This window comes from Pseudophryne corroboree, chromosome 1 (assembly GCF_028390025.1).
Source record: "Pseudophryne corroboree isolate aPseCor3 chromosome 1, aPseCor3.hap2, whole genome shotgun sequence".
NCBI classification, from domain to species: Eukaryota; Metazoa; Chordata; class Amphibia; order Anura; family Myobatrachidae; genus Pseudophryne; species Pseudophryne corroboree.
In genome coordinates, this window is record NC_086444.1 from 780,030,383 (window position 1) to 780,053,041 (window position 22,659).

General features: G+C 43.6%; 1 long non-coding RNA gene across 2 annotated transcripts in view; it reads right to left on the bottom strand.

Moving 5' to 3' along the window:
* Positions 1 to 22,659, bottom strand: part of LOC134944985 (uncharacterized) — a 123,325-nt gene that overhangs the window by 61,829 nt on the left and 38,837 nt on the right. The window contains exon 4 of one of the 2 annotated variants that reach the window (XR_010182032.1): positions 6,123 to 6,956. The exons of the other annotated variant lie outside the window; for it this stretch is intronic. This is a non-coding gene — a long non-coding RNA (uncharacterized LOC134944985). Of the gene's footprint in view, positions 1 to 6,122; positions 6,957 to 22,659 lie in introns of those variants that run through there. 2 annotated transcript variants of the gene reach the window in all.

Genomic DNA, 22,659 nt, shown 5'->3' on the forward strand with positions numbered 1-22,659 from the left:
AGCAATCATACACTTAAGCTTAGTAATTCCCTGATCCGCAATTATTGTTGTAGATAACATTTCCTTAGGAACTTGAGTTTTCCTTAAATTACCATCGCTGACTATTTTTCTCCTTCCCCCCCTCTTCAACTCCATTATACTTTATGCAACCCTCTTTTCTTCGCTCTCTAGATGTCCCTCTAGTTCTTACTAATACCTCTCCCCAGGCACCTAGTATAAAATCTCCTCCAAACAACTAACCATCCTTCCCCCCCCAGCACCGCTGCCCCCTCCTCATTCAGGTGCAATCCATCGGTACAAATAGATGGTGCCTGACTGAGAAGTCCGCCCAGTGTTCCAGGAACACAAACCTTTCTTTCCTACACCAGTCTCTGAGCTACACATTTACCTCCCTAATCTCCCTCTGCCTCCCTGGACTAGCGTGTGGCACAGGTAATGTTTTAGAGAATATTACCTTAGATGTCCTCCTTGCCTTTAGTTTTTGGCCTAGGTCCCTATAATCTTTCTTAAGAACATCCCACCTACCACTAACTTTGTTGTTGATGCCAAAGTGCACCAAGACCACCAGGTTGTTCCCGGCCCATCCCAACAATCTTTCTACCCGGTCTGCAATGTGCCGTACCTGTGCACCCGGGAGACAAGACTTTACGGCGATCACAGCCCCGGTAGGAGATTGCCCTGTCTTCCTGATGATAGAATCCCCTACCACCACAATCTGACTAGGTACCTCGCTTTGTCATGTTCCATTTGTCCAGCTAGGACCGCTCCTCCTGTTGCTAGAGGGAACTGTATCCTACAGCTCCGTCATTTCCTCACTGCCATCCCCAGAATCTTCGTCCACTCGGGTGAATTTATTGGGGTTTGCTAGATCGGAGAAGTCGTGTCTCCTTCTCTTCTTCTTCCGTCTAATCGTGACCCATCTAGCTACCCGATTGTCCTCATCCTCTTCTACCAATGTCCCCCCTGTAACTCCTCCACCGTTCTATCTAAGCTCTGTTCGAGATTGTGAATATCTCTCAGTCGCGTAACGGTTTGCTCTAGATCAGTTACCTGGGGCTTCCTGGGCAACCATTTGCACACACATCACGCAGATGTATTCACACTGGGACGGTTGCTCCAGGTGCACATCCATCTTGCATGGCATGCACTGAGTGAAATTCTCAATCATCAGCAGAAAGAAAGTAGTAATAATGCCACTGTATAGGTCATTGGTACGGCATCATCTAGAATACTGTGTTCAATTCTGGAGGCCATATCTTCAAAAGGATATTAATACATTACAGACTGTACAAAGAAGGGCAACTAAAATGATGCATGGCCTACACCACAAAACATACCCAGAAAGACTAAAAAAATCTCAATATGTATAGTTTGGATCAGAGAACAGAAAGGGGGTCATGATCGAAACTTTCAAATATATTAAGGGTTTTAACAAAGTCCAGAAGGGAAACATTCTCCATATGAAGAGAAGCAATAGGACATGAGGACATGCACTGAGACTGAAGGGGGGAGGTTCAGGAGAAGTATGAGGAAAAATTACTTCACAGAAAGGGTAGTGGACATGTGGATTAGCCTCCCATCAGAGGTGGTAGAGGCTAAGACAGTAGAGCAATTTAAACATGCATGGGATAGACATAAGGATATCCTGACAAAGAAATAAAGGATCAAATAATTTTTTAGAAAAAAATATGGTTAAAAAAAAAGGGAAGATTAGATGGGCCAAGTGGTTCTTATCTGCCGTCAAATTCTATGTTTCTAGGTTTAATCACTGCCACACCCATTTTGTAAAAAAACAAACAAACCTCTAACTCCCTGTTACCTTCAGAAAACCAATGCAATACAATACAAACAATACAGACTATGCAGTACAATACAATACTATAGCCTACCTGTGGAAAGAAACAAATTTTCAACACAGTAGAGGAATTGATAATAAAATGTATAAAAATGTGTCAATAGAAAACAGTCAATAAAGCAATCAATACAATAATAAAAATGATACTTGCGTGTCCGGGGGGAGTCACAACCACCTGCAGATAATGACATAAATATGTGAAGCCCTTTATCATCCCCTTAGAGAAGGTTTATTAAAATTCTAATTACATAGTTTTCTTATTTCCCACATGCAGAATACCTACTGTATGTTAAATTTCATCTTCCTAACATATCGGGAATTAAGAGAATCGGTCAGTGAGGGCTTTTGAATTTTTGTAGTTTATTAAAGTCTACACACTGAAGGTGCAATACAGATTTTGATCCAGTTGTCCAATTGGGCATTATCGTTCCATCAACGCAAGCCACGCATCAGTAATGATGTCATTATGTCAACTGCCTTTTCATCCCCTAGGGAAGGTTTATTAAAATTCTAATTGTGTAGTTTTCCTGTTTCCTACCTGCAGAATACCTATGTTACATTTCAACTTCCAAACATATCTTGAAGTAAGAGGATTAGTGATGAGTCAGTCAGTAAGTGAGTGAGGACTTTAGTATATATATATATATATATATATATATATATATATATATATATATATACACATATATATATATATATATATATATACATACACATATACACACACACACACACACACACACACACACACAAAAGGATTCCGAAGGGAACTATATGGTTATGCTTATTAAAATCTTTTTTTCAGTCTCAGATTCCAAATTCTTTTGACCACAAGTTTTTATATACAAAATCCAATTTATTCACAAATACCATGGATCCCAGTTTATGTAATTACTGTGTCATCATCACATATAGTACATCCACAATACAAAATACACAACTTTTAAAACCGTATATGATGTTTTTTTTTTTGTGGGAATAGGATTTCTAATCCAATTGCTTCTCAGAATCAAATAGATAATTGCATGATGACTTCAAATCTGTAGATTACAACCCAACACGTTTCATCCAATGGACTTCATCAGGGGTCTGAATCAGGGATCTGAATATCAAAGAAGTCGTCAGATTAACCTTATAAGGTAATTATCGGTACGGCTAAAATGGTCCCACCATTTAAAAGATCAATATGATACTTCAATGATAAAACAATTAATGCTGAATTTGCTGTTGACAACAGTGTTCAGGAGTGTAACCTCCAAGCTGGCAAGCCTGATTCATACAACTTATCCCTATAAATGTCGGTGCTAGGGTGTTCGTCGCCCTCCTGCAAACTATCAATATTGCGCTCGTCTACAAATACAAATGTGACAGATCTCATCCTCAGAGCTGTAACTAGACATTTTGGTGCCGCCCCCCCCCCCCCCCCCCCCCCCCCACAACATCTATAACATGGACAGTGCGTGCACAAAGGCACAAAAATATAGAGATGTCAAATAATGACGCACAGTAGTCTCCACTATTCAAAATTACACCACACAGTAGTACCACTTATATACATTACGCCATATAGAGCCCCCTTTTAAATATTGCACCAGGTAGAGACAGTCACACATTATTCCAGGTAGAGTCCCCTTTTACACATTGCGCAAGGTTTAGTCTCCTTTTACAATGCCAGGTAGAGCCTACTTTTACACATTGTGCCAGGTAGAGCCCCTTTTACAACGCCAAGTAGAGACAGCCACACATTATTCCAGGTAGAGCACCCTTTTACACATTGCGCCAGGTAGAGTTCCCTTTTACACTTTGCAGCAGGTAGAGCACCCTTTTACACATGCCATTTTCCCCCAGCACACAATAATATGACCCCCCCTTCCCCAGCACGCATTAATAGGCACACATTGTTAATATGCCACTCCCCAGCACATCAATATGACAACTCCCAGCACACACACACCCTCCCCAGCACACATTAATGACCCCCCTCTCAAGCACACATTAATGACCCCCCTCCCCAGCACACATAAATTACACCCCCCTCCCCAGCACACATTAATGACCCCCTATCCAGCACACATAAATTACACCCCCCTCCCCAGCACACATAAATGACACCCCCTCCCCAGCACACATTAATGACCCCCTCCCCAGCACACATAAATGACACCCCCCTCCCCAGCAAACATTAATGACCCCCCCTCCCCAGCACACATTAATGACCCCACTCCCCAGTACACATTAATTACACACACCCTCTGCACACATTAATGACCCCCCTCCCCAGCACACATCAATTACACACACCCCTACCCCAGTACACATTAATATGACACTCCCCCAGCACATATTTATCTGCAGCAGTCTATTTACCTGAGTATCTGCTCCTCACTCAGTATGGCTGGCTCCTCCAGACCAGTGCACATGCCTTTCTGTGTATTGGAGGAAGTGCCCACCACTGACTTCACCACCGAGTCACAGTGGAGGGAGGGGCGACATTGCGGCCTGTCTTTCTATTTTAAATGTACAGCGGGAGGAGCAAGGGGGAGAGGAAAGGGGGGAGGGCTCTGACTCAGACAGGAGGATATCATTATCAGCACACAGACAGAAGTTAAAACGTTCAGTATATGCTGCCGGCGCTACTGCTGCTGCCTGACAGTGTGACAGGCTCAGGCTGTAGCAGACATCCCTGCCAGTAACACTGCCCATCAGTAAGGTAGCAGAGCAGGAGGAGTGCCTGTCTAGACCAGTGCCTCCCTGCTTTGCAGACCTTGCTGAACAGGTAGCGCCGGGCCTGCCTGTAGGTACATGACTGCTGGAAGTAGTTTTAACCATCCCCAGAGTGTTAAATAAATAAAAATCAATCAATCAATCACAGGGTTACATGTCTCACTAAATTAATTGTGTACATGATAACTTAACCCTGCGGACTCAGCTACGTAGGGAAGACAGAAAGGACCTTGCGAGAGAGAATGACGATGCATCGTTCTGCAGTTAAACAAGATCTTGAAACTGGAAATAGTAATCAGCCAGTGGCACGTCATTTCTTGAACGTAGGTCACAGTCTTTCCATGTTACGCTATATAATAATTGACCATATCCCTGAATCTAAACAAGGAGGGGATCGGGGACTCAAATTGTTACAATGCGAGTACAAATGGATCCTTAGACTAGGGACATTGTCACCTGGGGGCTTAAATGAAAATTTAGGTTTACACGGTTTTATTTGAATGGTTTGTCTCTAAGTCAGTCTAGTTGATATATGTAGCCAAGAAATTGCCATTTTGTTAAATTATGTATAGAATCTTGTTCTATCAGACACCCGCCCTGCAAACGCTTGGACACGCCTGTGTTTTTCCAAACACTCCCAGAAAATGGTCAGTTGCCACCCAGAAACGCCTTCTTCCTGTCAATCTCCTTGCGTTCGGCTGTGTGAATGGACAATGGAGGGTGTTTGTGAAACACAAGCAAAGGCGCAAGGGGAATGCTGCCTATAGAGCAGACTGATCCAATATGGATTTCACCTTTTATCCAAAAATAAACTGAATATAACAAGAAGGTAGGATCAGTTCGCTCTTTGGGCGCATAGGGAAAGGGAGGGAAAACAGGGTTAAATGAGACTCTTTTTGTCTAAATTAATTTCCCATATGTTCATACACAGGGTAATTGTCGAAGGGTTATCTGCGTACCCCCACTCCCACTGACGGGGGGTAAATCATGCACATAAAAGGTATCTTTATCCTTATTCAATGGAACAGTGATGTCAATTCAGATGGATCAAAAAGCCTTGGTATCGTACCCCAACTCACACAAGGATGGAAATAATGACTCCTATCAGGGTATCTTTTAATGCATGTTCAGTTTTGGCTCTTGATGTGTCACTGCGTCGTGTGGCGGTCTCGTGTAGTTGGAAGACAAAAAAAAGGAAAACAACCAATGTGTAGAACCGTGGATGCTACAACCTTATGTAAATGAAGTACTTAGGATGGTGAATAAGTGTCTCACTTACACCTTGGGATAGTGCTGGTATGTGTGTGGCAATTTGTTAATTAGCAATAACACAAACACACCCTTCACTGTACTAAATCAATGCGTACCCCTCACAGTGATCAATAGGGTGACTCCTATCAAGGTATCTTTTGGTGACTGTTCACGTTTAGATATCGTACCACAACTCACAGCTCTATATGTAGAGGAAACTCCCATCAAGGTATCTTTACTGAATTCGTACTTTGTCGACACAGTGGGGCAGAAAACTCTTGGACTCCAAAAATTATCTGACTAGTTTTTATTCCTCAAAAAGTATAACAATCCATAAAAGACATGTATGAAAAAAGCAATAAAAGCAAGTTCCACAGAAAATCATCCGAGTAAAAGAAAAAATGTAACAAAAAAAATACAATTAAAAGTCCATAGATGAAAAAAGGCTACTCACACAGCGGTCTGTCGACGCGTTTCGGTCCTAGGACCTTTGTCAAGACATGACCTGCTGTGTGGGGAGCCAGGAATTTATGATGCCAGTGGCCAATGTTGTGCTGACAGGAAATTCATCCACAGGAAGTGATGTCATCCTGTGATCAAGCACTTAGAAATTCTCAAAAAACAACATAATCCTTAACAATCTTCAATCATAATTAAAATGATAAAACTTCATATATAATAACCCATATGTTACAGCCATTCTCTATCTTTAAAAGTGACTTGGTTGTCTCAGTATTCCCATTCACTTCCGGTCCCGCAAGGTATTGTGGGAAATGTAGTGTTTTCAATCTTGTGGGACTTAAGTGCAAAGAATACAAACACCTCAACACTCTATAATATTACGTCCAGGATGGGCACATCATTATCCTAGGATGATTGTCTCTCCTTAGTGTGAAATCATCCAGATATAAACATACAAACATCACCGCCGCGATCCGTCGCAAAGTATTCTGGGAGATGTAGTCCAAATCATCTCCCGTCGGGCGATCTGCGCATGCGTCTTCCGGCTTTATCTGGCTTCCTGTTCGGCGGCATCAGTTCCGGAATTTAACCCCGCTGGTGTATGGGAGATGTAGTGCCCGAGACCAGAACGGCTGTCATGATGATGAGTATTGTGAGACCCGTTCTGTACAAATTGCGGAGGTGTAAAATCGAGTTGATAGAGAACACTCTCAATGGAGACCATATCCAGGTTTTTTCATCATATGAATATTCATATATGATGCAAAAGAAATAAACAAAACCATATTAGAAACATTAAAAGTCCAGAATCTCAATTCCATACACATAGTGCAAAGTATCATAAAAGTGTGTTCTAGAAACAATGTGCTCCACACTCAAAATTTTACAGAAACCACTTAAGTTCAAAGTCAGCGTTAAGGCCTTTTGGTGACAGGGTTTTGCATTGATAAATTAATCCAATTTCTGCCTTTGCTAGCCTTGCTGCTATATCTCTATTTCTTAAATTGGGTTTAATATGCTTAATACCATAAAAAACTGATTTCTGACGGGGAGCAACTAGGATATTCCTTAAAATGCGAAGATAAGGAATGTGTACATAATCCTTTTGACATTTCTTATATGTTCTCCGATACGAATTTTTAAAGGACGTGAAGTGCGTCCGATGTAAAATAGACCGCAACTACAGATGATGGCATATATCACATTTTTGGTCTCACATGTGATAAAGTCTGTGATCTTGATAATCTGGTTGTTAATACAGATTTCATTAATTTTATTTTTCCCTTCACTGTTTCTACACCCCATACAGTTTAAACACCTATAAAAACCCTTGGACAAAACTTTAGGATATGCTGGAGTCACTACTGATGCACTGGACACTAATTTGGATTTTATATTAGGTGCTTTCTTGTAAATATGTCTCGGTCTATCTGGGATCAGTGAACCGATTACTGGATCTCTTTTAAGTATGTTCCAGTGTTTCCTAAAGATATTTTCCACCTGCCTACGGTGTATACCGTATTCCGTAATAAATGCCCATTCATAACCACTTTCTTGTTTGGAAGGTACATTTATTTGTAATAATTCCTGACGGGATATTGCATCAGTGTTAGTTTTAGCTCTTTCTACAGATTGCTTAGTGTATCCACTAGCTATAAATCTGTCCGTTTGGACACGCCTGTGTTTTTCCAAACACTCCCAGAAAATGGTCAGTTGCCACCCAGAAACGCCTTCTTCCTGCCAATCTCCTTGAATGGATTCTTTGTTAAATCCATCGCACATAGCATACACAGACAGCATATACACACCAACACACACATAACATACACACACAGTATATAAACACAAAAACACACAGCATACACATAACATACACACACACACACAAAGCATACACACAAAAACACACACACAGCATTTACACACACATAGCATACACACATCGTATACACACAAACAGTATACACACATAGCATACACACACCCCTGCATACAGATGTATCCACATACATGCAGCCTCAATAGGCCACTCAGCGAGAGATGCCGGGCGCGAGTAATCCTCCAGGTCCCATGCAACTCTGCTAATGTCTAGGATGTAGTAGTGGAACCAGCAATGGTGCAGCTGGAGCATTGCACTGGGGCATGCAGCTAGATAGGCATGCGCACAGGCACCCCCTAACGTCTGGCACCCCCCTCACCTCATTCCTGTGACGATCGGGTGCAATGCGGGTTGTGGCGCTGGCACTGCTGGTGGGATAGTCTGTGTATGCAGGCATCGGATGCCCTTAACAAATATGCCGGCTGCAGCAGTTCCTCCTCCCATGGTCCTTTGCGGAGTCAGTAAGACTCCAGGTACAGCGCCACCACTGAGTCAGGACCCTGCTACCCTCCACCCCAAAGTGCAGGGGAAGACCAGCGCATGAAGCTTTTTTTTTTATAAAAGTAATGCATATTACTTGTATTCAGAAGTGTCTGTGTGTATATGTATATACATATATATATATATATATATATATATATATATATATATATATATATATATATATATATATATATATATATATATATATATATATATATATCAGACAAAGTGACTGCGGCACTCAAATCCAAATAAAGATTTTTTTACTGAAGCATGTAAAGTATTACAAAATGCCTATACAAGGCCGACGTTTCGGTGCTCCAAGCACCGTTTTCAAGGCAGGCATGAAAGTCTAAGTAAAGCAAGCTAACATTACAAACAATGATGAATTTCTTACCTAAATAGGCAACCCGCCATCACGCTGTTGGAGAGCCGGGGCCGGCGTCCGCTTCCGCCCGCAGCTGCGTCTGCGTCACGTCCGGTGACGTCAGCTGACTTCCGCTCCGGTTACCTTGGCAACGCGTCCCATAGTCGTGGCAACGCGTCTGGACGCCTGGTGACCTATGTGGAGCCGCTGAGTAATCTCCCCGGCCCTCCAAACGGCAATCTGTGAATAAATGCATTCATGAGAGATGTTCATGATGTGTAGCTGGCACATGTAAGCAATGAACTTTAAACATAAATGAACACAAAGCATGTATAGTCGCCTGATGCGCTAGGCATATGTTTAACTGGGGCTATTTGATAAAAATACCTTGTATTATAAAATATGTGCCATAAGAGATGAAGAAAGGGCAGAAAAAGAGAGAGAAAGTAGGGAAACACACAATGTGGCACCATATCGCCCAGCATGCAGATATACTAGATAAGGGAATGTCACTAGTGGACCAAAATTTTATGGTCCTCTATAGCAGAGAATGCACGCTTCCATTTACAGCATGTTTGATTAGTGTCCTCCAAAAACATTCCAATTAAGACGTTAGTTCGTTCATTCATTCCATGGGGGGATACCGTGTTAAGGACATGGATCCACCTGCTTTCAATTTTGAGTAACTGTCCAACCTATTTTCATCAAATAGCCCCAGTTAAACATATGCCTAGCGCATCAGGTGACTATACATGCTTTGTGTTCATTTATGTTTAAAGTTCATTGCTTACATGTGCCAGCTACACATCATGAACATCTCTCATGAATGCATTTATTCACAGATTGCCGTTTGGAGGGCCGGGGAGATTACTCAGCGGCTCAACATAGGTCACCAGGCGTCCAGACGCGTTGCCACGACTATGGGACGTGTTGCCAAGGTAACCGGAGCGGAAGTCAGCAGACGTCACCGGACGTGACGCAGACGCAGCTGCGGCGGGCGGAAGCGGACGCCGGCCCTCCAACGGCGTGATGGCGGGTTGCCTATTTAGGTAAGAAATTCATAATTGTTTGTAATGTTAGCTTGCTTTACTTAGACTTTCATGCCTGCCTTGAAAACGGTGCTTGGAGCACCGAAACGTCGGCCTTGTATAGGCATTTTGTAATCCTTTACATGCTTCAGTAAAAAAAAAAAAAAATCTTCATTTGGATTTGAGTGCCGCAGTCACTTTGTCTGCTATTCACCCTCTTCACTGAAGGCACCTACAAGTTACTGTTCCAGCACGGAGTGACGGTTCGTATGTCCAATATATATATATATATATATATATATCAAAAGATGTCCGAAGTGACACAGAAGAATACAAAACAGGCTTAAATAGGCAATGATCACAGGAAACACACCTGTGCTGGGAACCCATTTAAAGTGATACACATGTTAAAATAGCCAATTACACATGCAATGAAACACTTAGTAACAGGCATAATACAAACAAAAATAAAAATATATACAAATAATTACACTGAGGAATTGCAATAAAGAGATACAATATAAATAGAATTAAAGAAAACAGTGTAATCCAAGGTTCTCATTTAACCTTCTAGGGCACAGGTTCTCAAACTCGGTCCTCAGGACCCCACACGGTGCATGTTTTGCAGGTCTCCTCACAAAATCGCAAGTGAAATAATTGGCTCCACCTGTGGACCTTTTAAAATGTGCCAGTGAGTAATTAATACACCTGTGCACTTGCTGGGTTACCTGCAAAACATGCACTGTGTGGGGTCCTGAGGACCGAGTTTGAGAAACACTGCTCTAGGGCAGGGGTTCTCAAACTCAGTCCTCAGGACCCCACACAGTGCATGTTTTGCAGGTAACCCAGCAGGTGCACAGGTATATTAATTACTCACTGACACATTTTAAAAAGGACCACAGGTGGAGCTAAGTATTTCACCTGTGATTCTGTGAGGAGACCTGCAAAACATGCACCGTGTGGGGTCCTGAGGACCGAGTTTGATAACCTGTGCTCTAGGGGAAACAGTGTCTAGAACAGTGTTTCCCAACCTCGGTCCTCAAGGCACACTAACAGTCCTGGTTTTAGTGATATACAGGCTTGAATACAGGTGACTTAATTAGTACCTCAGTTATTTTGATGTAACCATCTGTGCTGAAGCCTGGATATCACTAAAACCTGCACTGTTGGTGTGCCTTGAGGACCGTGGTTGGGAATGCCTGGTCTAGAAGGAAAATCCAGCGTGCTTCACGCTGTAAGAGCAACTTTGCTCTATTGCCACCTCTTGGTGATGCAGGAACATGGTCTATCATCCGATATTTTAAAGACGACAGGTTATGCCTTGCCTGCGCAAAATGTTTTGCCACAGATTGTTCGCCTGTGCCTGAAAGGGTGGCTGCCCATATCGCTGAACGGTGCATAGCCATTCTTTCTCTGAACTGATGTTCAGTTTTACCCACGTAGTGTAGACCAAATGGACATGACATCATATACACTACGTGGGTAGGTAGAGGTGCAAGTTAGGCGATATTGATTTGATAACGTTTGCCAGAATAAGGGTGGCAAAAATATGCGCCGGTCAACATATAACTGCATGTAGTGCAGCCCAGGCACTTGAAACAGCCTAATTTAGCACTAAGAAAATGACTTACAGAAGGTTCTGTTAGAGGAAACATCAAGCTTCATAACCATATCCCCGATATGTGTTTCATTGCATGTATAATTGGCTATTTTAACTAGAGATGAGCGGGTTCGGTTTCTCTGAATCCGAACCCGCACGAACTTCATGTTTTTTTCACGGGTCCGAGCAGACTCGGATCCTCCCGCCTTGCTCGGTTAACCCGAGCGCGCCCGAACGTCATCATGACGCTGTCGGATTCTCGCGAGACTCGGATTCTATATAAGGAGCCGCGCGTCGCCGCCATTTTCACACGTGCATTGAGATTGATAGGGAGAGGACGTGGCTGGCGTCCTCTCCATTTAGATTAGGGTTGAGAGAGAGAGAGAGATTGACCTGAGGCTGTGATACTGTAGAAGAGAGTGCAGAGTTTAGTGACTGACGACCACAGTGACCACCAGACAGTGCAGTTGTTTGTTTTATTTAATATATCCGTTCTCTGCCTGAAAAAAACGATACACACAGTGACTCAGTCACATACCATATCTGTGTGCACTGCTCAGCCCAGTGTGCTGCATCAATGTATATATATATCTGACTGTGCTCAGCTCACACAGCTTATAATTGTGGGGGAGACTGGGGAGCACTGCAGTGCCAGTTATAGGTTATAGCAGGAGCCAGGAGTACATAATATTATATTAAAATTAAACAGTGCACACTTTTGCTGCAGGAGTGCCACTGCCAGTGTGACTAGTGACCTGACCACCAGTATATATAATATTAGTAGTATACTATCTCTTTATCAACCAGTCTATATTAGCAGCAGACACAGTACAGTGCGGTAGTTCACGGCTGTGGCTACCTCTGTGTCTGCACTCGGCAGCCCGTCCATAATTGTATATACCACCTAACCGTGGTTTTTTTTTCTTTCTTTATACATACATACATACTAGTTACGAGTATACTATCTCTTTATCAACCAGTCTATATATTAGCAGCAGACACAGTACAGTGCGGTAGTTCACGGCTGTGGCTACCTCTGTGTCGGCACTCGGCAGCCCGTCCATAATTGTATATACCACCTAACCGTGTTTTTTTTTTCTTTCTTTCTTTATACATACATACTAGTTACGAGTATACCATCTCTTTATCAACCAGTCTATATTAGCAGCAGACAGTACAGTGCGGTAGTTCACGGCTGTGGCTACCTCTGTGTCGGCACTCGGCAGCCCGTCCATAATTGTATATACCACCTAACCGTGGTTTTTTTTTCTCTCTTTATAGTCATACTAGTTTCGAGTATACTATCTCTTTATCAACCAGTCTATATTAGCAGCAGACACAGTACAGTACGGTAGTTCACGGCTGTGGCTACCTCTGTGTCTGCACTCGGCAGGCAGTCCATAATTGTATACTAGTATCCATCTCCATTGTTTACCTGAGGTGCCTTTTAGTTGTGCCTATTAAAATATGGAGAACAAAAATGTTGAGGTTCCAAAATTAGGGAAAGATCAAGATCCACTTCCACCTCGTGCTGAAGCTGCTGCCACTAGTCATGGCCGAGACGATGAAATGCCAGCAACGTCGTCTGCCAAGGCCAATGCCCAATGTCATAGTACAGAGCATGTCAAATCCAAAATACCAAATATCAGAAAAAAAAGGACTCCAAAACCTAAAATAAAATTGTCGGAGGAGAAGCGTAAACTTGCCAATATGCCATTTACGACACGGAGTGGCAAGGAACGGCTGAGGCCCTGGCCTATGTTCATGGCTAGTGGTTCAGCTTCACATGAGGATGGAAGCACTCAGCCTCTCGCTAGAAAAATGAAAAGACTCAAGCTGGCAAAAGCAGCACAGCAAAGAACTGTGCATTCTTCGAAATCCCAAATCCACAAGGAGAGTCCAATTGTGTCGGTTGCGATGCCTGACCTTCCCAACACTGGACTTGAAGAGCATGCGCCTTCCACCATTTGCACGCCCCCTGCAAGTGCTGGAAGGAGCACCCGCAGTCCAGTTCCTGATAGTCAGATTGAAGATGTCAGTGTTGAAGTACACCAGGATGAGGAGGATATGGGTGTTGCTGGCGCTGGGGAGGAAATTGACCAGGAGGATTCTGATGGTGAGGTGGTTTGTTTAAGTCAGGCACCCGGGGAGACACCTGTTGTCCGTGGGAGGAATATGGCCGTTGACATGCCAGGTGAAAATACCAAAAAAATCAGCTCTTCGGTGTGGAGGTATTTCACCAGAAATGCGGACAACAGGTGTCAAGCTGTGTGTTCCCTTTGTCAAGCTGTAATAAGTAGGGGTAAGGACTTTAACCACCTCGGAACATCCTCCCTTATACGTCACCTGCAGCGCATTCATAATAAGTCAGTGACAAGTTCAAAAACTTTGGGTGACAGCGGAAGCAGTCCACTGACCAGTAAATCTCTTCCTCTTGTAACCAAGCTCACGCAAACCACCCCACCAACTCCCTCAGTGTCAATTTCCTCCTTCCCCAGGAATGCCAATAGTCCTGCAGGCCATGTCACTGGCAATTCTGACGATTCCTCTCCTGCCTGGGATTCCTCCGATGCATCCTTGCGTGTAACGCCTACTGCTGCTGGCGCTGCTGTTGTTGCTGCTGGGAGTCGATGGTCATCCCAGAGGGGAAGTCGTAAGCCCACTTGTACTACTTCCAGTAAGCAATTGACTGTTCAACAGTCCTTTGCGAGGAAGATGAAATATCACAGCAGTCATCCTGCTGCAAAGCGGATAACTGAGGCCTTGACAACTATGTTGGTGTTAGACGTGCGTCCGGTATCCGCCGTTAGTTTACAGGGAACTAGACAATTTATTGAGGCAGTGTGCCCCCGTTACCAAATACCATCTAGGTTCCACTTCTCTAGGCAGGCGATACCGAGAATGTACACGGACGTCAGAAAAAGACTCACCAGTGTCCTAAAAAATGCAGTTGTACCCAATGTCCACTTAACCACGGACATGTGGACAAGTGGAGCAGGGCAGGGTCAGGACTATATGACTGTGACAGCCCACTGGGTAGATGTATGGACTCCCGCCGCAAGAACAGCAGCGGCGGCACCAGTAGCAGCATCTCGCAAACGCCAACTCTTTCCTAGGCAGGCTACGCTTTGTATCACCGCTTTCCAGAATACGCACACAGCTGAAAACCTCTTACGGCAACTGAGGAAGATCATCGCGGAATGGCTTACCCCAATTGGACTCTCCTGTGGATTTGTGGCATCGGACAACGCCAGCAATATTGTGTGTGCATTAAATATGGGCAAATTCCAGCACGTCCCATGTTTTGCACATACCTTGAATTTGGTGGTGCAGAATTTTTTAAAAAACGACAGGGGCGTGCAAGAGATGCTGTCGGTGGCCAGAAGAATTGCGGGACACTTTCGGCGTACAGGCACCACGTACAGAAGACTGGAGCACCACCAAAAACTACTGAACCTGCCCTGCCATCATCTGAAGCAAGAAGTGGTAACGAGGTGGAATTCAACCCTCTATATGCTTCAGAGGTTGGAGGAGCAGCAAAAGGCCATTCAAGCCTATACAATTGAGCACGATATAGTAGGTGGAATGCACCTGTCTCAGGCGCAGTGGAGAATGATTTCAACGTTGTGCAAGGTTCTGATGCCCTTTGAACTTGCCACACGTGAAGTCAGTTCAGACACTGCCAGCCTGAGTCAGGTCATTCCCCTCATCAGGCTTTTGCAGAAGAAGCTGGAGACATTGAAGGAGGAGCTAACACGGAGCGATTCCGCTAGGCATGTGGGACTTGTGGATGGAGCCCTTAATTCGCTTAACAAGGATTCACGGGTGGTCAATCTGTTGAAATCAGAGCACTACATTTTGGCCACCGTGCTCGATCCTAGATTTAAAGCCTACCTTGGATCTCTCTTTCCGGCAGACACAAGTCTGCTGGGGTTGAAAGACCTGCTGGTGACAAAATTGTCAAGTCAAGCGGAACGCGACCTGTCAACATCTCCTCCTTCACATTCTCCCGCAACTGGGGGTGCGAGGAAAAGGCTCAGAATTCCGAGCCCACCCGCTGGCGGTGATGCAGGGCAGTCTGGAGCGACTGCTGATGCTGACATCTGGTCCGGACTGAAGGACCTGACAACGATTACGGACATGTCGTCTACTGTCACTGCATATGATTCTCTCACCATTGATAGAATGGTGGAGGATTATATGAGTGACCGCATCCAAGTAGGCACGTCACACAGTCCGTACTTATACTGGCAGGAAAAAGAGGCAATTTGGAGGCCCTTGCACAAACTGGCTTTATTCTACCTAAGTTGCCCTCCCACAAGTGTGTACTCCGAAAGAGTGTTTAGTGCCGCCGCTCACCTTGTCAGCAATCGGCGTACGAGGTTACATCCAGAAAATGTGGAGAAGATGATGTTCATTAAAATGAATTATAATCAATTCCTCCGCGGAGACATTGACCAGCAGCAATTGCCTCCACAAAGTACACAGGGAGCTGAGATGGTGGATTCCAGTGGGGACGAATTGATAATCTGTGAGGAGGGGGATGTACACGGTGATATATCGGAGGGTGATGATGAGATGGACATCTTGCCTCTGTAGAGCCAGTTTGTGCAAGGAGAGATTAATTGCTTCTTTTTTGGGGGGGGTCCAAACCAACCCGTCATATCAGTCACAGTCGTGTGGCAGACCCTGTCACTGAAATGATGGGTTGGTTAAAGTGTGCATGTCCTGTTTTGTTTATACAACATAAGGGTGGGTGGGAGGGCCCAAGGACAATTCCATCTTGCACCTCTTTTTTCTTTTCTTTTTCTTTGCATCATGTGCTGATTGGGGAGGGTTTTTTGGAAGGGACATCCTGCGTGACACTGCAGTGCCACTCCTAGATGGGCCCGGTGTTTGTGTCGGCCACTAGGGTCGCTAATCTTACTCACACAGTCAGCTACCTCATTGCGCCTCTTTTTTTCTTTGCGTCATGTGCTGTTTGGGGAGGGTTTTTTGGAAGGGACATCCTGCGTGACACTGCAGTGCCACTCCTAGATGGGCCCGGTGTTTGTGTCGGCCACTAGGGTCGCTAATCTTACTCACACAGCTACCTCATTGCGCCTCTTTTTTTCTTTGCGTCATGTGCTGTTTGGGGAGGGTTTTTTGGAAGGGACATCCTGCGTGACACTGCAGTGCCACTCCTAGATGGGCCCGGTGTTTGTGTCGGCCACTAGGGTCGCTTATCTTACTCACACAGCGACCTCGGTGCAAATTTTAGGACTAAAAATAATATTGTGAGGTGTGAGGTATTCAGAATAGACTGAAAATGAGTGTAAATTATGGTTTTTGAGGTTAATAATACTTTGGGATCAAAATGACCCCCAAATTCTATGATTTAAGCTGTTTTTTAGTGTTTTTTGAAAAAAAAACACCCGAATCCAAAACACACCCGAATCCGACAAAAAAAATTCGGTGAGGTTTTGCCAAAACGCGTTCGAACCCAAAACACGGCCGCGGAACCGAACCCAAAACCCGAAAAATTTCAGGCGCTCATCTCTAATTTTAACATGTGTATCACATTAAATGGGTTCTCAGCACAGGTGTGTTTCCTGTGAGTATTGCCTATTTAAGCCTGTTTTGTATTCTTCTGTGTCACTTCCTGACAAAATGGGCGGAGACCCCTGAAACATAGATGAAATAAAGTTGACTGTTTTCTTCAAGTTTCTGAGTGCCGCCTGATTCTTCTTCTGGGGACATCTTTTGCTTTATTTATACTTGAGGATGGCAACGGAGCAACTTCACCTCTTATTACATTGAAAGAGTGCCGAATCTCTCTGCAACATATATATTATATATACACACAGTGGAGCAAAAAATAATTTGGACAGCCACCGATTGTGCAAGTTGACCCACTTAAAACGCTGAGAGAGGTCTGTAATTTCTGTAATTTTCATCATAGGTACACTTCAACTGTGAGAAACAGAATCTAAAAAAAAACCCCAGGAAATCACATTGTATGATTTTTAAACAATTTACTTGTATATTCTTGTGGAAAATAAATATTTGGACACCTACCAAGCAGCAAGATTTCTGGATCTCACAGACCTGTTACTTCTTCTTTAAAAAGCTCTTCTATCCTCCACTCGTTACCTGTATTAATGGCACCAGTTTGAACTGGTTATCTGTATAAAAGACACCTGTCCACACCCTCAAACGGTCAGACTGCTACCTCTCCACCATGGCGAAGACCAGAGAGCTGTCTAAGGACACCAGGGACAAAATTGTAGAGCTGCACAAGGCTGGGATGAGCTACTCGACAATAGGCAAGCAGCTTGGTGAGAAAAGATCAACTGTTGGCGCAATTATAAAAAAATGGAAGAAATACAAGATCACTGACAATCTCCCTCGACCTGGGGCTCCATGCAAGATCACACCTCGTGAGGTATCAATGATCTTGAGAACGGTGAGGAATCAGCCCAGAACTACATGGGAGGACCTGGTCAATGACCTCAAGAGAGCTGGACCATAGTCACAAAGGTTACCATTAGTAACACACTACATCGTCATGGATTGAAATCCTGCAGTGCCCGAAAGGTCCACCTGCTTAAGCTAGCACATGTCCAGGCCCATCTAAAGTTTGCCAGTGACCATCTGGATGATCCAGAGGAGGATTGGGAGAATGTAATGTGGTCAGATGAGAGCAAAATCAAACTTTTTGGTATAAACTTCACTCTCCGTGTTTGGAGGGAGAAGAATGATGAATGTCATCCCAAGAACACCATACCCACCTTGAAGCATGGGGGTGGGCATCATGCTTTGGGGCTGCTTTTCTGCAAAGGGGACAGGATGACTGATCTGTATTAAGGAGAGGATGAATGGGGCCATGTATCGTGAGATTTTGGGCAAAAACCTCCTTCTCTCAGTAAGAGCATTGAAGATGGAACGTGGCTCGGTCTTCCAGCATGACAATAACCCCAAATACACTGCCCGGGCAACTAAGGAGTGGATCCGTAATAAGCATTTCAAGGTCCTGGAGTGGCCTAGCCAGTCTCCAGACCTCAACCCAATAGAAAATCTGTGGAGGGAGTGGAACGTCCGTGTTGCCCGGCGACAGCCCCAAAACATGACAGATCTAGAGAAGATCTGCATGGAAGAGAGGGCCAAAATACCTGCTACAGTGTGTTCAAACCTGGTCAAGAACTACAGGAAACGTTTGACCTCTGTAATTGCCAACCGAGGTTATATTACAAAGTATTGAGTTAAACTTTTTGATTGTCCAAATATTTATTTTCCACAAGAACAAACAAATAAATTGTTTAAAAATCATACAATGTACTCTTCCAAATTCTTTGCAATCTGGCTACCATATATTATCACCCTACCACAGCCAACTCGTGATAACATACGCAAAGTAGTTAAACATACCACATGGTACAACACTGAAGTACTCACGAGAGGCTCACCACCCTTTTAACCTTCACTCCCATGCTTCACTAGCTACTTCATTAGGTTTTTCTGGTACTACTGAGACAGCTATTCTAAATGTTGAACTGCTTTCTATATTTTCCTTTTTGATACTGTGATTTGTATTGAACAAATGCCATTTTATACATTCCTACATACTTCTATTGTCATTCTTTTAATACTCTGTCATTCTCTCACTGACATTGTGATGACGTGTGTATTTTTTTTAATAAACATATAATTAAAAAAAAAAATCATACAATGTGATTTCCTAGGTTTTTTTTCTCCAGATTTTGTCTCTAACAGTTGACGTGTACCTATGATGGAAATTACAGACCTCTCGCATCTTTTTAAGTGGGTCAAACTGCAATATCGGTGGCTGTCCAAATATGTGTGTATGTGTGTATGTGTGTATGTGTGTATAGATAGATAGATAGATAGATAGAGATAGATATATATACACACACACACACACACACACACACACACACACACACGTCCAAAATAAACAGCTGCGGCACTCATGGGATTCGTAAACAAATTGAAGTGTATTTCACATCAAGTCCAAAACCAACGTTTCGGGGCTCGCACGCCCCTTTGTCAAGGTGAGTAACATACATACATTACACAAGTGATTACCTTATATGCTGTGAAGAAGCCCGCCAGTGCATCCCGCTCGGATCAGCGTCACGGACTTCCGCTCCGACGCTGGTCCCTCTCCTATGACGTCACCCTCCCTGCGCCATCCGGTTGTCTCGGCAACAACGGCGCTGGCTGGCCCCGACAACCTAGTGCAGTTCTTACGATCCTCCCCACTTCCTTAACGCACACCATAGTAGTGTCTATACCAACAGAGACCCTCCACCTCATGGACAAGAATATATTTTAAGTGACAGCAGGCTATACTATATTAAAATATAACAGATTGGTGAGCTAATCAGTGATCAGTGAGGGCTGGGGTAGAGCCAGGACCCAGTTAATTGCTGCCCTCCTGAATTCTAATATAAGGCACACTTCTAAACATCCAGTCCTATGTTGCAGTAAAAAAGCCCCTATTGGAGCACTGAATAAGTGCACATAAAAACCATTGAATCCCTGTCGTGATGCATTATTCCAATCTACAAAAAAACACGGACAAATATAAACTCCACACCTTACTCAATACTGATGTGTATAGGTGCATATTACTTCGGAAAATTTAATAATGCTGACTCAATATGTCAGCATATCCAATAATTTATAAAAAGATTTATAAACAATATCTATTGTGGGAAGCTGTGACACTAACTCAATAAAAAAAAATACTGAAGGATAAAATATAATGTATATGCAAAAGTACAATTAAGATGAAAACTTAAAAAGTGAATCCCCGCCCCCTAATATCTGCATAAAGTGCTGCTACATGCTGGTATTTTGCTGCCCTCCCCTTATGGGGAGGCTGTCGCCAATGATTCTGGACTCTAATGGCAAGCAATATAATGGTTATCCAACCACCTATAGCAATCTAACTAAACTCCTGACTGTATGGAAAATCCCAATACAAAAAAGACTCTGACTTACCCACACTTGGGATCCTGTATATGTAAAAAAACTTATATTCCTGGCCCTGTGTCCACCTCCCCCCTCACTGAACCCTCCACCACCGTCAACCTCTCAGGACTCAGTATACTCCACGATTATCATCACAGTGCTCTGCCCTATTGTTACTGCCCTTCATAAATCAGGCTAATCAATAGTCCAATGTGTGGCTATAAAAACACATTCCATGAGAATTTTTCATTCAATCCTCGAGGGTTAACGGTGTCCAGCTCATAGATCCACCTTGTTTCCAACTGTAGGAGCCTGCGGTCTCTGTCTCCCCCTCTGATGCTCTTGGGTACATGATCTATAATTTGATGTCTCAGATCATTCAGCGTATGCCCTGCCACTGCAAAATGCCTGGCTACCGGTTGTTCTGCTTGCTTCCCTTATAGGGCTTGTTTAATAGACGATCTATGTAGGGCCATTCTTTCCCTCATCGTGCGAATAGATTTGCCCACATAGTGGAGTCCACAGGGGCAAGAAATAAGATACACTATGTGCGTCAATGTACAAGTCAACACATGACAAATTTGATCAATTTTATCTTTGTGTGGATTTTTAAAGGTTGACCCAATGATCATGCTAGTGCATGTAGTGCACTTAAGGCATCTAGAACAGCCCGGTTGTTTACTAAGAAAAGAGGATGATGCTTTACCTCTTGAAGCCTGAAACCCTATAATATCTGTGTGTACTATAGTATCTTTGATATTACAGCCTCTAGAGAAACACATCATGGGACGTTTGTCCCTGAACCCCTGAACTGTACTATATGTTGCTACAATGGGCCACAAAGCCCTTGTTGCCCTTCGGATCACTGGGCGGCAATATTAAATTTATTGACAAATGGGATAATTAGTTTGTTATCCTTCATGGATGGTTTCAGCAGGGTCTCTCTCGGAATTGCAATAACTTCTGCCTTTTGTACTTTCAATTTTCTTGGATCGTATCGTCTGGCCATAAATTTGGAAACCATATTGTCCAGTTCTTGATTCAAAGTGGAACGATCACTTATGATTCTAGAGGCCCTGATCATCTGTGATCGAGGGAGTCCTTCTTTCAAAGGCTTGGGATGATGGCTATTGGCCCGAAGGAGTACATTCTTATCCGTGGGTTTGGAATAAAGGCTCGTACTGGGCCTGCACCCTACAAGAGATACCTGTACATCTAAGTATTTGAGAGAGGTCTCACTGACCTGGTAGGTATATTTAATGGGCGATGGTCTAGCATTTGTTGTTTGCATCAACTGTATAAATGCCTCCTTCCCTCCTGTCCACAACACAAATAAATCGTCTATATATCTTGTGAACAACGCTATATGCTGTGCAACAGACCTGTCACTAAAGAAAACTGCCTCCTCCTCCTCCTCCTCCTCCTCCTCCTCCTGGAACATATACACATTCGCAAACGATGGGGAGACGTTTTATTTATTTGTGTTGTGGACAGGAGGGAAGGAGGCATTTATACAGTTGATGCAAACAACAAATGCTAGACCATCACCCATTAAATATACCTACCAGGTCAGTGAAACCTCTCTCAATTACTTAGATGTACAGGTATCTCTGGTAGGGGGCAGGCTCAGTACGAGCCTTTATTCCAAACCCACGGATAAGAATGTACTCCTTCGGGCCAATAGCCATCATCCCAAGCCTTTGAAAGAAGGACTCCCCCGATCACAGATGATCAGGGCCTCTAGAATCATAAGTGATCGTTACACTTTGAATCAAGAACTGGACAATATGGTTTCCAAATTTATGGCCAGAGGATACGATCCAAAAAAATTGAAACTACAAAAGGCAGAAGTTATGGCGATTGCGAGAGAGACCCTGCTGAAACCATCCATGAAGGATAACAAACTAATTATCCCATTTGTCAATAAATTTAATATTGCCAGCCCAGTGATCCAAAGGGCAACAAGGGCTTTGTGGCCCATTGTAGCAACAGATAGTACAGTTCAGGGGTTCAGGGACAAACGTCCCATGATGT